Raw genomic sequence first — 13,936 nt, forward strand, 5'->3', positions numbered from 1 at the left:
GTATGATGCTGCAAGCAAGTACGCATGTGCGTGTACATGCACGTACATGCAAACGCACACACACACAGACACCCCACCTGAGCAGTGTCATCGTCACTACAATCAAATCCTATGGTTGGCCCACCAGGGAAGGTAACCCTAAGGTTCTTCTGAATTAAAAATAATAACAACTGTGATTCTGGGAACAGAAGAGGTAGACAATGAGCTGGAACAGGATGCTGCCCCAGGTGCTTAAACGTTTCGGTTGGACTCTTGAACCACATTCCCTCCTACTCCTTCTGAGCTTCTGTGATCAAACCCTGATCTATCAGGTTGCCCTGGAGCCCAGATCTCCCTTCTGTGTTTCCAGGTTGCTTCCCCTGCCCCTTCTTCTATCCTGTTCATCCTTCACAGAAGCTCAAGACACATCTTCTTCCAGAAATTTCCCTGGCTGCTTTAGCCCCAGAGAAATTTCTTCCTCCTTAAATTTTGGTCATGCTTATAATCTAGCCATTCCACTTTGCCACTTTTGTTACATCCAGCTTTTCTACTTTAATGCATAGTTGCATCCCTAAGAGATTATCATTATGGAAAATGTTGTTTAAAAAGCCATTGTTTTGATGGGGAAAATAGAAATTAGAGGGCAGAGAGCTTCCGAATCACAGGAACTGATTATATTTTCTGTACTCATTTAAGAATAATAGATGATTGTATATAGCTATGAAATATAAATATCACTGAACAAATCCAGTACCGGAATAAGTTTAACCTCTGCTCAAGCCAAGTCCTTGGTCTTTTTATACACATTCTTAACACTTTTTTTTCATTCATTCAATAACTCATTTGTTCAGTAAATATTTCTTGAGCTCCTACTATGTGTCAGACACTGATCTAGATGCAAGTGTACAACAGTAAGCAAAAGAGAAGATTCCTCCTGCCACTAAATAGACATTATACTAGGGCAAGTAAACAATTTCAGACAGCAGTTAGTACCATGAAGAGAAATAGGCTGACAGACTAGAGAATGCCTGGGCATGTGAGTAAGGGAGCAAGCTTAGCAAGCCGATGGAATATACAAAAGGTAACATGCAAAGCCACTCAGACAAAAAGATGCCATCGCATGTACAACAGGGTTTTGTTTTGCTATATAAATCAAAATTGCTACTCTTGAGACTCTGCTAGCTACCTAGCTTCATTTTTAACACTGAAACTGAAGTATGACTTCATGCAGCCAAGTGCAGGATCAGTGTGCAGCTCAATAAATTTTCTCCAAGTGAACATACCCATGTGTCTACCCTGATCAAGAAGTTGAACATCATTGTCACCCATCCCCTAGAAGACCCCCTCGTGCCCCTTTTCAATGACTAACACCCTTGCTTTTATTAGCTTAGCCTGGTTTTTATATCGGTATAAATGAAATCCTAAAGTATTATTTGATACTCTTTTACTGACTACAAGTTATTTCTCTACTATGCATTTGACTGTGGGCATTCAATTATTTCCAGTTTGGGACAATTAAAAATAGTGCCATCATGAACATTCTAGTTCCAGTCTCTTGGTCCATATATGTATGTATTTCTGTTTATTATGTAAGGTGTTTTACGTCCAGCTTTAGTAGATACTGCCAAAGTAGCTGCACTAACTTATGGTACAACTGTGGATGTTTCCTCACTCCCTTAAAGTTGATCTACAAAACTTCGTAGTGTTATATAAGAAAACGTACCAGTTTTTTTTCCCTTAAAGATAGTGTTTTATATGGCCTTTAAAGAAATCCTTGTCTACAGAAATCCTTGTCTAAAGAAATCAGCTGCAAGTGGCAGGGGCTACAAATTACCCCACTGACGTTTCTCTTGGGAAAGAGGTTCATGAGAATCCTCAGGGTATTTCTTCCAGAAGTTATATGAAGTGAACCTTAGTGGTACATGGGGTGGACTGTAGAGGATATTGCCATTGGCCAGGCCTTGTGTTGGCACATATATCTGGCCTTGTAACATATATCTACACCTAGTTCTCTGAGCCTTTATCCCTTTCTTCCATTATCTATGTAGTGATTCCTCACTGTGGCATTTCTGTCTTCATTGACTTTTCTACTTCATTTAATGTAGGCTATTACTACTTCCATGCCTGTAGAAGCCACTCTAACAGTGTGTTTGCATATCTTGTAGGGACTTTGCCAGGATGTTACACTCTATATCTTGACAGAATCTTCACAAATCAATAAACTCTGTTTTGTGGAATCTTATGTTTTGACCGTAGCTCCAGCACCCTCAGACTACAGTCCCATGCACGATTTCTGGCTCCTGTTGGTACATGTTGGCTATATCCTGCTTCTGCTTTCAAGTCTAGCCCTTTTTCCTCTCTCATGAGGCCCAGTATAGCCCTGCCAGATCATCTTGGACTTGACCCTTGTTATTTACTGGCTTATTGGCTGAAAGGAAACTAGGGGCAGATCCTGGGCAGGGGAAAAATATCTGCAATCTTCAAATAAGGGGAAGCAGTCCATTAAGGGAAGTGCACATCATTTCTAGAGGTTCAGCGGTTCAGAGGAATCTTAAGATTCAAGATTTTAGTCTCCTTTAATTCTCTTCTTTCCTGATCAAGGCCAACACATCACAAGCATGCTGTCTTAGTCTGTTTGGGCTGCTGTAACAAAATACCACAGATGCGTGGTACTTTTACTTCTCATAGTTCTGGAAACTGGAAAGTCCGAAATCATAGTGCCAACAAATGTGGTGTCTGGTGGGAACCTGCTTCCTCTTACAGGGTGCCTTCAGGCTGTGTCCTTACATAGCAGAAGGGAGCTTGAAAGCTCTGTGGGGCATGTTCTCTAGGAGCACTATTCCTGGTCATTGTGGTTCCACTCTCATGGCCTAGCCATCTCCCAAAGGCCCCACCTCCAAATACTTTCACTTTAGGGTTTAATTTCAACAAAGGAATTTGGGGGTGGCAGGAAGACACATTTGGACCATAATTCATGGCTATGTTTACAGTTTAACTTTTGGAGCTCCCTTACTCATGAGAGTCCTGGGCTGTAGAAGATGCAGACCTCTTTATATGCTACCAAGAAAGCCCCCTGGATCTCCTTCTTAACTTTTAATTGCCAATTTATCACTCTCAGCCTTTTGTTCTCTTTCTCCAAAGCATCAGTGAAGCTTAGCGACAGCTAGCCAAACCCACGGTTCTTTGTGTTATGGTTGCCACACGTCTCCCAGATGCCTGTTGTTGCACCAGCTTATGAATTCCTTTCTGCCAGAATGCTATCCCAGTTTGCCACCAGTAACAACACTGATTACACTGCTACCTCATGCCAGGGGCTGTGTTCTACTTACCACCAACAATGAGTCCTTCTTGCCATTCAGGCAGCTGGCAGTTCGGCTCCATGTTTACATCTGCTTTCTCCACCCACTTCTCATACCAACTGTTACGGGTCTGGTTCCCCAAAAGCAGAATCTGAGATGAAGACCAGAATGTGGAAGGCTTCTTAGTGCAGCTTTTGGGATCAACACCCCTGGAAGGGATATGAATGAAGGAGGACCGAACAGAGGGAGAAGCTAGATTCTTCCAGAGAAGGGGGTGTGGCCTTGAGCAAGATTACCCTTTTTACCTGAGAAATACTGGAGAGCTTCCTGCAGAGAGCCCTCAGTGGTACCTCACTTTAGAATGTAATATAATTTACCATGTGAACTGAATACAGAGTTCACATGATAATCCCAGGGTTTTTTTTTTTTTAAAGAATTTGTCTGGAAACAGATGTTGAATTTAAGCAAATGCCTCTTTTCTACCTATTCAAATAATCATATAATCTATTGAGATTGTTTTCCTATATTCTATTCACATGACAAATTACAGTGACTTCAAAATGTGAAACCCAGCTTAGATTTCTTTTTACACACCTGTTGATTTCATTTGCTAGATTTGTGGCATTTGACTTTTATGTCTATAAAATTTTTTGAGAGATCAGTCTACATATTACCATTTTGTAATGCTTTATCATATTTGGCTACAAAGGTTATGCTGCTTTCATAAAATGAATCAGAAGTATTCTCTCCATTTGCATAAGACTGGTAATATTTTTTCTTTAACCATTTGAATGAATTCCTTGGTTAATCCATCTAAAACCAGAGTTTCTTTGGGAGGATTCCTTTTCTTGATTAGATATAGGACTATTCAGATTTTTTCTTTCTTCTTACGTCAGTTTTGGTAAGTTGTGTTCTTATGAATTTACTTATTGCATCTAAACTGCCAAACGTTTCTATTCAGATTCTCATCCTTTTGAAAGCCTTCTTCTAAACTTTCTACTTGGTTTTTTCTGCTCTTTGCCTTGAACTACTTTTGAATTGGAAATTGCTTTAAGTGGAAAAATGAGTATACTATTAGACTTACTTCTCTGTACTTTCTTTCCCTCCAAGATCTTGACCTCTCTAATCTCCTTACCTTAGTATCTCTCTAATACTTTCAAAACCATATCTTTCTAAACTTTGCTCAGTGTTTCTAGTTGTTCTTAGCAGGAGGGTTGGTCTGCTCCTCCATGAAAAATGGAAATGGAAGAACTTCCCATATGATTATAATAAATATCTGACTGGTAAGTGCAAATGGCATTCTCTAATTAACCTATCTCATATTCAAATATTGTTAGGAATATTTGTGCTAGATAAGAACACCTGTTTATTCTTGTATTGCACTCTATTTGTCTCTAATATAGCAATCTTCTTAAATAGAGTGACAATGTATCTGTCAATGGAGAAGCAGATTGGGATCTAAGTACTGAAAGCTTATTCATGCAATTTGAAAATCACTAACATTATCATCACTTTAAGCGTATTAAATGTTCTCAATTAATATAGTCTGTTACTATCACTATTATTGTAAGTGCCTTGTTATGTTTCTATAAGATAGCTCTCAGCAAAACAATGAAGAAAATTGTCACAGTAATATAATTGGCTGAGAATGACTTAGTTACTTACCAAATTCAGCAAACTTTGTCTAATGGACCAGCAATCATTATGTAGAACTAAATGTTTGATTCTTTCTTACCTAAAAAAATAAAAATAAAAATAAACAAATTTTAAAAAAGAAAACCTAGGTTATGATCATCACTACTTATCTTAATCTCCTTATTAAAATCAGAAGTCATCTAGTTTCAGACCAGACACCCATATAAAACAGTGTGACACAATCATAAAATACATATTCTAGCAAAGAAAGGTTTATGTAGCTAAAGCCAAGAGGTGAAAAACTAATAAATTCAAAATTCAATGAAACTGTCTATCTTCTCTACTTAAATACTTGAGAGAAAGGTAAATTTTGAATGATATAAACTCTTCCCATTTGTCCAAATAGAAGCCAACATCATTAGATGGTTTCCTGCATTTCTGTTTTGCCTTAGGAAGCTGCAATGTCACACAATTCCAAAGAGATATTATTAGCCAAATGGCCAATGATTTTAAGAACCAAGCATTTTAAGAACAACCACACTTTCAGGAATTATGATAGATTCTGGCTGCAGGTGGAAACGATAGTGGTAGGAAAATTTCAATTGCTGGTTGCTTGGTTATACTCCTCTCTAAAATGTCTCTCGTTAACCTGATCTCTCTCTTTAGAACTTTGTGTTTAAAACAAAGGCACACATTCAAAGCAGGCTATAATTGCAATCTTTCAGCAAAAAATCATTTACCAAAACATGCCTTTCAGAATGTGGTACAATTTATCACCCCCACGGTGCATGACACACAATTACATTTGTCACTGCTTTAATTGGATATTACATGTCAGTGATGACTCATCAGCTCCAGAAGTTATGAAAGATAAATTCCTTACTACCGAACCTCAGAATTTGCTCCAAAAATAAAGCTAAAAAATCATTTATTTCTCAGTAAGGGTGGAAGCTACATTTGGAAGAAACACTAATCCCTGTTTCAGAAAAATAACAATGTATTTCATTTATTGACAGCAAGATGATTGCCCACAGTGTTTCTCATTACCCCTAGATCACAAATGAGTAAATCACTGTCAGACAAACCAAGGTTAAAACCGAGTGTGTACATTTTAACAAGGTGCAGCAAGTGAATGAATGAACGAATAATAAATAGGTAAATAAATAAATAAATAAATAAATATTTAAGGGCTCCATCACTAGGAGAGAATTACTAACCCAGAGAATTTTTCAGATCCTGTGATCTGATAAGCTCTGCAACCCAGTCAATGCTGGAATTAAATTAGGCTTCAGAAAATGAATATTTCATTTTTAAGATTCTGTTGCTTGGAGACCTGAAAAGAGAAGGCTGGTTTAGCCCAAGACAAGAGAGATGTTATGAGGGCCAGCATTTTCGACTCCTGGAAACTGCCAGAGAATGCCTAGGAAAAATTACACAAGAGAGGTGAGACAATGATGATGGTACAGATGAATGCATTATAAATGCCACAATGCGTGTCATGTTCTTCCAAGCTAAAGAAGTCTCTGTCTCCCTTTCACTCGCATTACTAAGACTTAAATTGGACACAATATCATGATACCGTAGACCCCCAACTACCTTCTGTTTTAACAGACACAATTTTTGAAAAGCAAACCAAATATAGCCTCAGTGGCAAAACAGAGGGATACTTCTCTTACTAAGGAGGTTCAACAAGAGATAGAAATATGTAAAGTCACATTTACATGTTGGATGTACCTACACTCATCTGGCTACATTTTAGTCAGGACTACACATAATGAATACGCTTTCCTTCATCACCCCTTACATGAAGCTGGAGCACCTATAGGAGATCTTCCACTTTGGGGGGACAGTAGATGCTAATTATTTCCCAGTTTCTGTAATAACGGAATCACCTGAGCTTCGCATAGGCACATGACCACCCATCTAAAGATTACTTTTCCCAGCCTTCTTGGTAGAGAGGTGTGGCCATGTGAATGAATATGTTTTGAACAATGAGATTCAGGCAGAAACTGTGTGTAACCTACAGATTATGATTTTTTGTAAAGAGGCTCTTACCTTCTACTTCCTGTTTTCCCTTCAGGTGGGCTATTGTGCAAAGGTAATGGAGTGAGCCAGATTTAACCATGCGGAGCTCTAATTAGGGCATGACAGAGCAGCAAGATAGAAGTAACCCAGATCCTTGGATGACCTTATGGAGCAAAGTACCTTAACAAACCTGTACCTCCTGCCCAATTTTGGAGTGTAGCAGAAGAGAGAAATTAATGTCTACCATCAATCTGCATGTGGGGGCCTCTTTTTTACTGCAATGTAGCCTTTCCTTAATGAACACATTAGATTTGGGTAGCCATGGTCTCAAGAGACAATTTTGCCTCCTATCATTTGTTCAATTTTATCACTATTATAACCTTTTCTTGATTCTCATCTTCCTTCCTCGGTTCTTTATGTTACATAAACATAAAGGGCTGACTATGGCCCTCCAAGGCCTTGTTTGAGCCACCTCTTTCTTCTTTGGTTACTGTTAGCCTCCGCCCAATCTCCGTTCAGAATTTGAGCAAGCGTTCCAAACGTGATAGGTGTTTCCTTCTATAGATGACTTTGCCTCCTTGACCACAGTGACTGCCCAGGAAATAGGCATGTGACAGCAGCTGGGAAAGTCAGAGTTCTTTCCTGGAATCTTCCTGAAGAGTAGGCACTTTTTCTCTTGTGAAACAGAAATTTCTTGGCTTGCGAAGCTCTTTTGCAATTATCAAGAATGAGGTCAATGTACAGAAAGGAAGAAGATAGAGCCCTTCGTTTTTTCCAGTTACCCTAGGCCAAACACCTAAACTTCACAGGCCATATGAACACCTCCCCCCCCACCCCGCCACCCCCCAAAAAGTTACTTTGGCCCTGGCTGGTTTGAACTGAGTTCTTCAGGTAACAAATAAAAGATTCCTAATGAGTGATCTCTGCAGTTTAATCTTATTGCAACTCTATCCTTATATGCTTAAAATGGGCCTTTGTTTTTTTTCCCTAGGTGCATCAAAAGTCAAACAGTAAAAGATTAAGAAACCCCAGTGCCATATGGTTATAGATCCACATGTTATATGTCATCAAACTTCACTCTTCAAATCATGATTTTATTCTTTGAGGCTACGCATAAGTTACTGGAATCCATAAATGTCCTAATTCTGTGACTGCCATTCTACACCAAAGGGTCAGTTCAAAGCAGCGGCAAAATCATACAAGAAAAGTGTTTTTTTTCTGTGATGATTTCTGCTCAGCACGCAACATGGAGGTTAACCACCTGGAAAAAAGAAAAATAAACTGTAATGCTAAGCCTGAAAAGCGTATATATAACACTGTAAGAATGACTGCTCTTTTCTGTACATGTGAATAATGGAAAATGAAAAGGTTGATATGCTATCTGTTTATAAAGTGAGGGCCATCTTGCAGGCCAGGTTTGATTAAAGAATCAATCTCAATGGTCTAACTACATCATTTTAAAAAGAAATCGAAGGGCGAGAGGCAGTCACTTCTAACTTTAGAGTGGGGCACTCTGGGAATCCGCAGAGATGAACGGGATGGCTACATTAATAGCGGGCTGTTTCCCTATTGCCAAGGCACCAATCTGATTGTTCAAGATAAGGAACTCTCTTTGAATGACTGATGAAGAGCAATTCCTCGTGACAGACGGAGACTTAATTTTAACCAAATAAAACTACTTGCTGAAGAGTGCAGGAGCCATTTCTGAGGTGTGAGACCGCATGGGCAATACACATTTAAGGAAGAATTTCTTTCATGTTCTTTGGCACCAAAACTACTCCCAAGAAGCCAAGTGGAGAATAATCCCTATGACAAATAGGGACTGACAAGGGCCACCACATCAAAATTCTCCTGTCTTCAACTGCCACTCATGATTGATTGACAGAGTAGAGAGTCCCTTTTGGTAGAGCCTCAAAGATAAACTTATTTTCAGTCTAATAGCCAGTAGGATTGCGTTCTAGCCTTTCTCATGATTGCTGGGCTCATACTAATATTCCGTGTCCAGCAAGGACTAAGAGAAGCCTGTAAGGAAGAAGAGTAGCAGTAGGTGAGCTGTGTTTTTCATTTTTATTATAATTCTTATTATGTATTAATTGTTATATGTTCTTAATTATGTACATATTCTTCACTGTGTGTATATTCTTAATTACATGTACATTCTTCATTGTTCCCAACGTACCTATTTTTCTTTGGATTGTGGCTGGGCCAATAAATAAGTTGCTTTCTTCTCCAATCACATAATAAGTGGTTATTGTGCTGTAGAACTGCTAGATAGGATGAAAAGTCAAAAGACAGTACCAGACATTCTCTTCCAAGAGGTTAATAATCCATTTGCAGCAGGAGGAGGGGAAGGACTCAGAGCAGAAAGCAATGTGAAAACCTCAACAACCCCAGCCTACTGAAACATGCTTCTGCTTAAGTGGAAGAGACTGATAATTCCTAAATTTCAGTCACGTGCATGCTAATCTGATGTGGTTTTCTTTTGCCATTTTCGCATGCCACTAGAGGTGCTATTATTTACACGATGTTTTTATGTAAAGGAAAGCAGTTACTTTTTTCCTTAAATAACCCCATAGTCCAAGGAAACTTAAAGGTCTTTACCACAAATGGTAACCTCATTTCCCATAAGTCAGTATGTATAAAAGGAAATACACTAAAAATAAAACGATGTTATAAAATTTCAGCTAGATATTTTTGCCTGCTGAAAGCTGAGACCTGCTATGTATGTGTATCGTCTCAAATCATTTTTCCTTCGCCCGAAGTCATCAAAGCACTGCAAATAGTATGCACCCTATAGTTAGGGAGCTACTAGTTGGAAAATAACGGTAGAAGGCATTCACAAAAGGGACTGATCTCTGGGCCAGGTCACCTGCCAAGGCTTCATGAAGGATGTAGCATCTGAGTGGAACTTGAGTAGATAGGATTGTCCTACTATTAGACCCAGGGATGGAAATGATTTTGGCATTTACAGAGAAGAGTTGAGATACAGGAACAGTATAAGTGGTGCTAACTATGCTTTTTTTTATTTTACTTTCAATGATTTCTTTTTTTTTTCTTTTTTCTTTTAATATGAAATTTATTGTCCAATTGGTTTCCATACAACACCCAGTGCCCCTCCCAACAGGTGCCCTCCTCGATGAGCATCACGTGCCATCCCCTCCCTCCCACCCCCCATCAACCCTCAGTTTATTCTCAGTTTTTAAGAGTCTCTTATGGTTTGCCTCCCTCCCTCTCTAACTTTTTTTTTCCTTCCCCTCCCCCATGGTCTTCTGTTAAGTTTCTCAGGATCCACATAAGAGTGAAAACATGTGGTATCTGTCTTTCTCTGACTGACTTATTTCACTTAGCATCACACTCTCCAGTTCCATCCACGTTGCTACAAAGGGCCAGATTTCATTCTTTCTCATTGCCAAGTAGTATTCCATTGTGTATATAAACCACAATTTCTTTATCCATTCATCAGTTGATGGACATTTAGGTTCTTTCCATAATTTGGCTATTGTTGAAAGTGCTGCTATAAACATTGTTTATATGTTTATAACATAACTCCTGTACCCAAAGCCCATGTTTTCTACTGCACACTATGTTTCCAGTGAAAGCATGAAATGAAAGCCATGGGCCCTCTTGGGAAATTCCCCTAAAAGGACTCTGTAATGGGAGTTAGGAACACAGAAGAGGTAAATGGAGCTTCTCCTTTGCTAAGACTCTGAGCAACAGAGGCTAATAAGACCCGGGTAGATGTGCAGGTGCCCCAGCATTTCCTTCCCTTCTGGAATATTGTAGTTTGTCCTTCAGTAATGGAAACAACAGTTTCACGTTGGGCCTCCCACCTCTGAAACTGGAAAATATCAACTGTGCGTATCAGCAGCATCAGTGACCAAAAGTTGACCTTGCTGAGTTAATCAGTAGAGAAACTAATCAGTTGGAAAAATGCAAATTTGTTTTCTGCACAGAGTTGGAAACTCATTACACTGAACCACTCCTTAAATTAAGTTCAGAGTAGTGACTCAAAATCTGGGTCAGATAAGGAACAATGTAAGGCTGCAATAATCAGACTCGAGAGCCATAGCACTCTCTAAATCCTATCATTTAAGGTATTTATATTAATTTCTCATTAGGCTCCTTAACTGCATCTGCAGCACAGAAAATGGCCAACTCGGTTCGGATTAGATTGTTTTTTCTAGCTATTACATATTTATATGAACGGACATTTTCTGTAATGCATTTTGGTTCAGAGTTTGAACGGTGCACCTGCCCCTTTAGTCCAACTGTCAACCTTAAGCAACTTCATCTTTCTAAATAAACAGTGGGTTGCCATAGCAATACAGTACCTGGGTCGCAAGATTCCAGAGGTGAACATCTCATGGGCTAACCTCATCGCTTGTTCCTTGGAACCTCAGGGGAACCACGTCTGAGAAACCTGAACTGTGTTGTTGCTGTTGTTTTCCAAAAAGTCAGTTATGATTTAAAAGCAATGGTTATCATTGAGTACCCCAGTGGGACAAATTGGTAATGGCACGCCAGTTCCTTTACTTACCATCCCCCAAACGGTCAAGCGACTTCAGGAAAAATGACACTGTCCCTCTGCGCTTTTGCTAACTTCCCTTCCAGGTTGCCTTGGAAAACTCTGTGCCCATCAACTCAGAAGACACCTGCTACAAAGTGTCCCTGATGGAGAGAGCACTTCACAAAATCCGGAGTATGTGCAGGAAGAGATTCTCTAATTCAGCCCTCTGTCTCGTGGTTTAATAATCACCAACAGGATAGAAGTGTCTAGAGTTTAAATCCAAAATGCCTTAGGATTCAAAATAAAGATTATTTTGACTAACACATTTCATTTCTTTATGCCCCTACTATGTTCCTGGCAAAAGGTCAAATTGTTGGAAGTTGAAAACTTAATTGGACACAATACATCAAAAAGCTACTGATCTAGCAGGCAAGGCAGATACATTGTTACCTAATAGAGACATGAGTGCTATTCTAGAAGTATCTACAAAGGAGGGGCAAGAGTAGTTCGGTTTTGTCTCTCTCCCCTAAAAGTCTTAAAACTAACAAAACTTAGGTAAGTCTGTTTAACCTGAAGAAACGATAATGGGGGAGGAAGGCTGTGGGTATCATTTGCTATCTTCACATAGCTGAGGAGCTACCCCAGAGAAGGCGGAATAGTATTTCTTTGAGGAGCTTAAGAAAGCATATCTGGTTAAATATTTATAAGACCCATTTTAATTGGACAACAGAAAGAGAGTTCTTCCAGGTACGTTGTTCCCATAAGAGGCTAACTTCATTGTGAACCACTGAGTTAGTCTATCTCTGTGCTACCAATAGCCACTCAGACATTTTTTCACCTTACTGGCCATGTTTTCTTGTCTTTGCTACAAGCTCACTTCCCTGGCAATGTCCTTTATCCTTATGTCCTGTGAAGAGACAGTCCCACTCAGCCATGTAATATCACATCACCGCACCCCACCCCAGCTTTGAGAATTCGTTCTGGATGAGACACATAACACGAGGCCAGGCAATCTTGTGCTGGCTAGCAACCAGCTGGGGGCGGTCTTTCCTGCAAATCTGAATTAAGAGCCACAGAGACTGCGGTTGTTTGGGCCTGGACATGTCCACTTCTTAGACTCACGAATTGTGGCCCTATTGGGCTGTGTAGACATAGACATCAGCAGCTCAAAGAGAAACCACCAAGAAAAAAAGGTGTCACAAACCACACGGGCACTGAGGGAGAGAGACAGGACCTAGCAGCCCCTAAAACTGAGGGCAGGGCTTTGATTTGCACTGGCTTCTAATTTCTATTTCCCACGGAGCTGGCTGGACTCTCAGTTTTCTTGTCAAATCCTTAATATAAGCCTCCTTTTTTGAATTAGCTTCAGTATGTTTCTGTTCTGTGCGAACAATGATCCCTATTAGAACATTAACAAATATAAACAAGCTTATATTTCTCTATCAAGAATGAAGCCAGCAACCTGAACCAAAACGATACTTTAATTAAATGTTGACACCTGGATTTTGTTGTTATTAACATTATTCTATTATCTTCTTTTTTCTTTGTTCTTACACATGGAGAATAGTTTGAGAGGACCCAAGAATGCTGGGATCAAAATCGATTCCCGCTAGAATTTTGGAATTACTTGTCTATTACTGTTAGAATTTTCATACTATAGATGAGACATTTGGTGCCAGACTGATTCTCCTTCCTTTATGGTCACCATACTGTTTCTGTATGACTCAAGAATTTCTTGGGGCGCCTGGGTGGCTCAGTCGGCTGGGCGTCTGACTTCAGCCCAGGTCATGATCTCACACTTCCATGAGTTCAAGTCCCGCATCTGACTCTGTGCTGACAGCTCAGAGCCTGGAGCCTGCTTCAAATTCTGTGTCTTCCTCTCTCTCTGCCCCTCCCCTGTTCTCTCTCTCTCTCTCAAAAATAATGAATAAAGATTAAAATAAATTTAATTCTCTCTCAAAAATAATGAATAAAGATTAAAATAAATTTAAAAAAAAGAATTTCTGGGGCACCTGGGTGGCTCAGTCGGTTGAGCGTCTAACTTCGGCTCAGGTCATGATCTCATAGTTCATGGGTTCGAGCCCCGCATCAGGCTCTATGCTGCCACGTGCTCAGAGCCTGGAGCCTGTTTCAGATTCTGTGTCTCCCTCTCTCTCTGCCCCTCCCCCGCTCATGCTTTGTCTCACTCTGTTTCTCACAAATAAATAAATGTAAAAAAAAAATGTGTTTTAAAAAAAGAATTTCTTCCTCTGATGTATTATCACTTAAAAAAAAATGTCGTCCTCCCCTTGTTTTCTCTTCTGTAATGTCCATTAGACATCCCATCTCTTAGATTTATCCTGTGTTTCCTCTCTTTCATCCAGAATTTTAATGTTTGTCTTTGGCTCTGCACTTTGAACGAATGTCTCGTGCTAGCGTATCAGTCTGCTATTTCACTGTTCAGCTACTTAGTGTCTGTGATCTATTATTAATTTTGGTCAACATTTACTTT

At 39.6% G+C, this 13,936-nt stretch overlaps 1 long non-coding RNA gene across 1 annotated transcript; it reads left to right on the plus strand.

Annotated features, from left to right (window-relative positions):
* The first annotated feature begins 11,283 nt into the window (after positions 1-11,283).
* LOC132691351 (uncharacterized) lies at positions 11,284-11,770 on the plus strand. The gene is made up of 2 exons (XR_009615697.3): positions 11,284-11,447; positions 11,550-11,770. It is a non-coding gene; the product is annotated as an uncharacterized LOC132691351 (long non-coding RNA).
* Positions 11,771-13,936: the final 2,166 nt, after the last annotated feature.

The sequence above is a fragment of the Panthera onca genome, chromosome E2 (genome assembly GCF_046562875.1).
Source record: "Panthera onca isolate mPanOnc1 chromosome E2, mPanOnc1 haplotype 2, whole genome shotgun sequence".
NCBI classification, from domain to species: Eukaryota; Metazoa; Chordata; class Mammalia; order Carnivora; family Felidae; genus Panthera; species Panthera onca.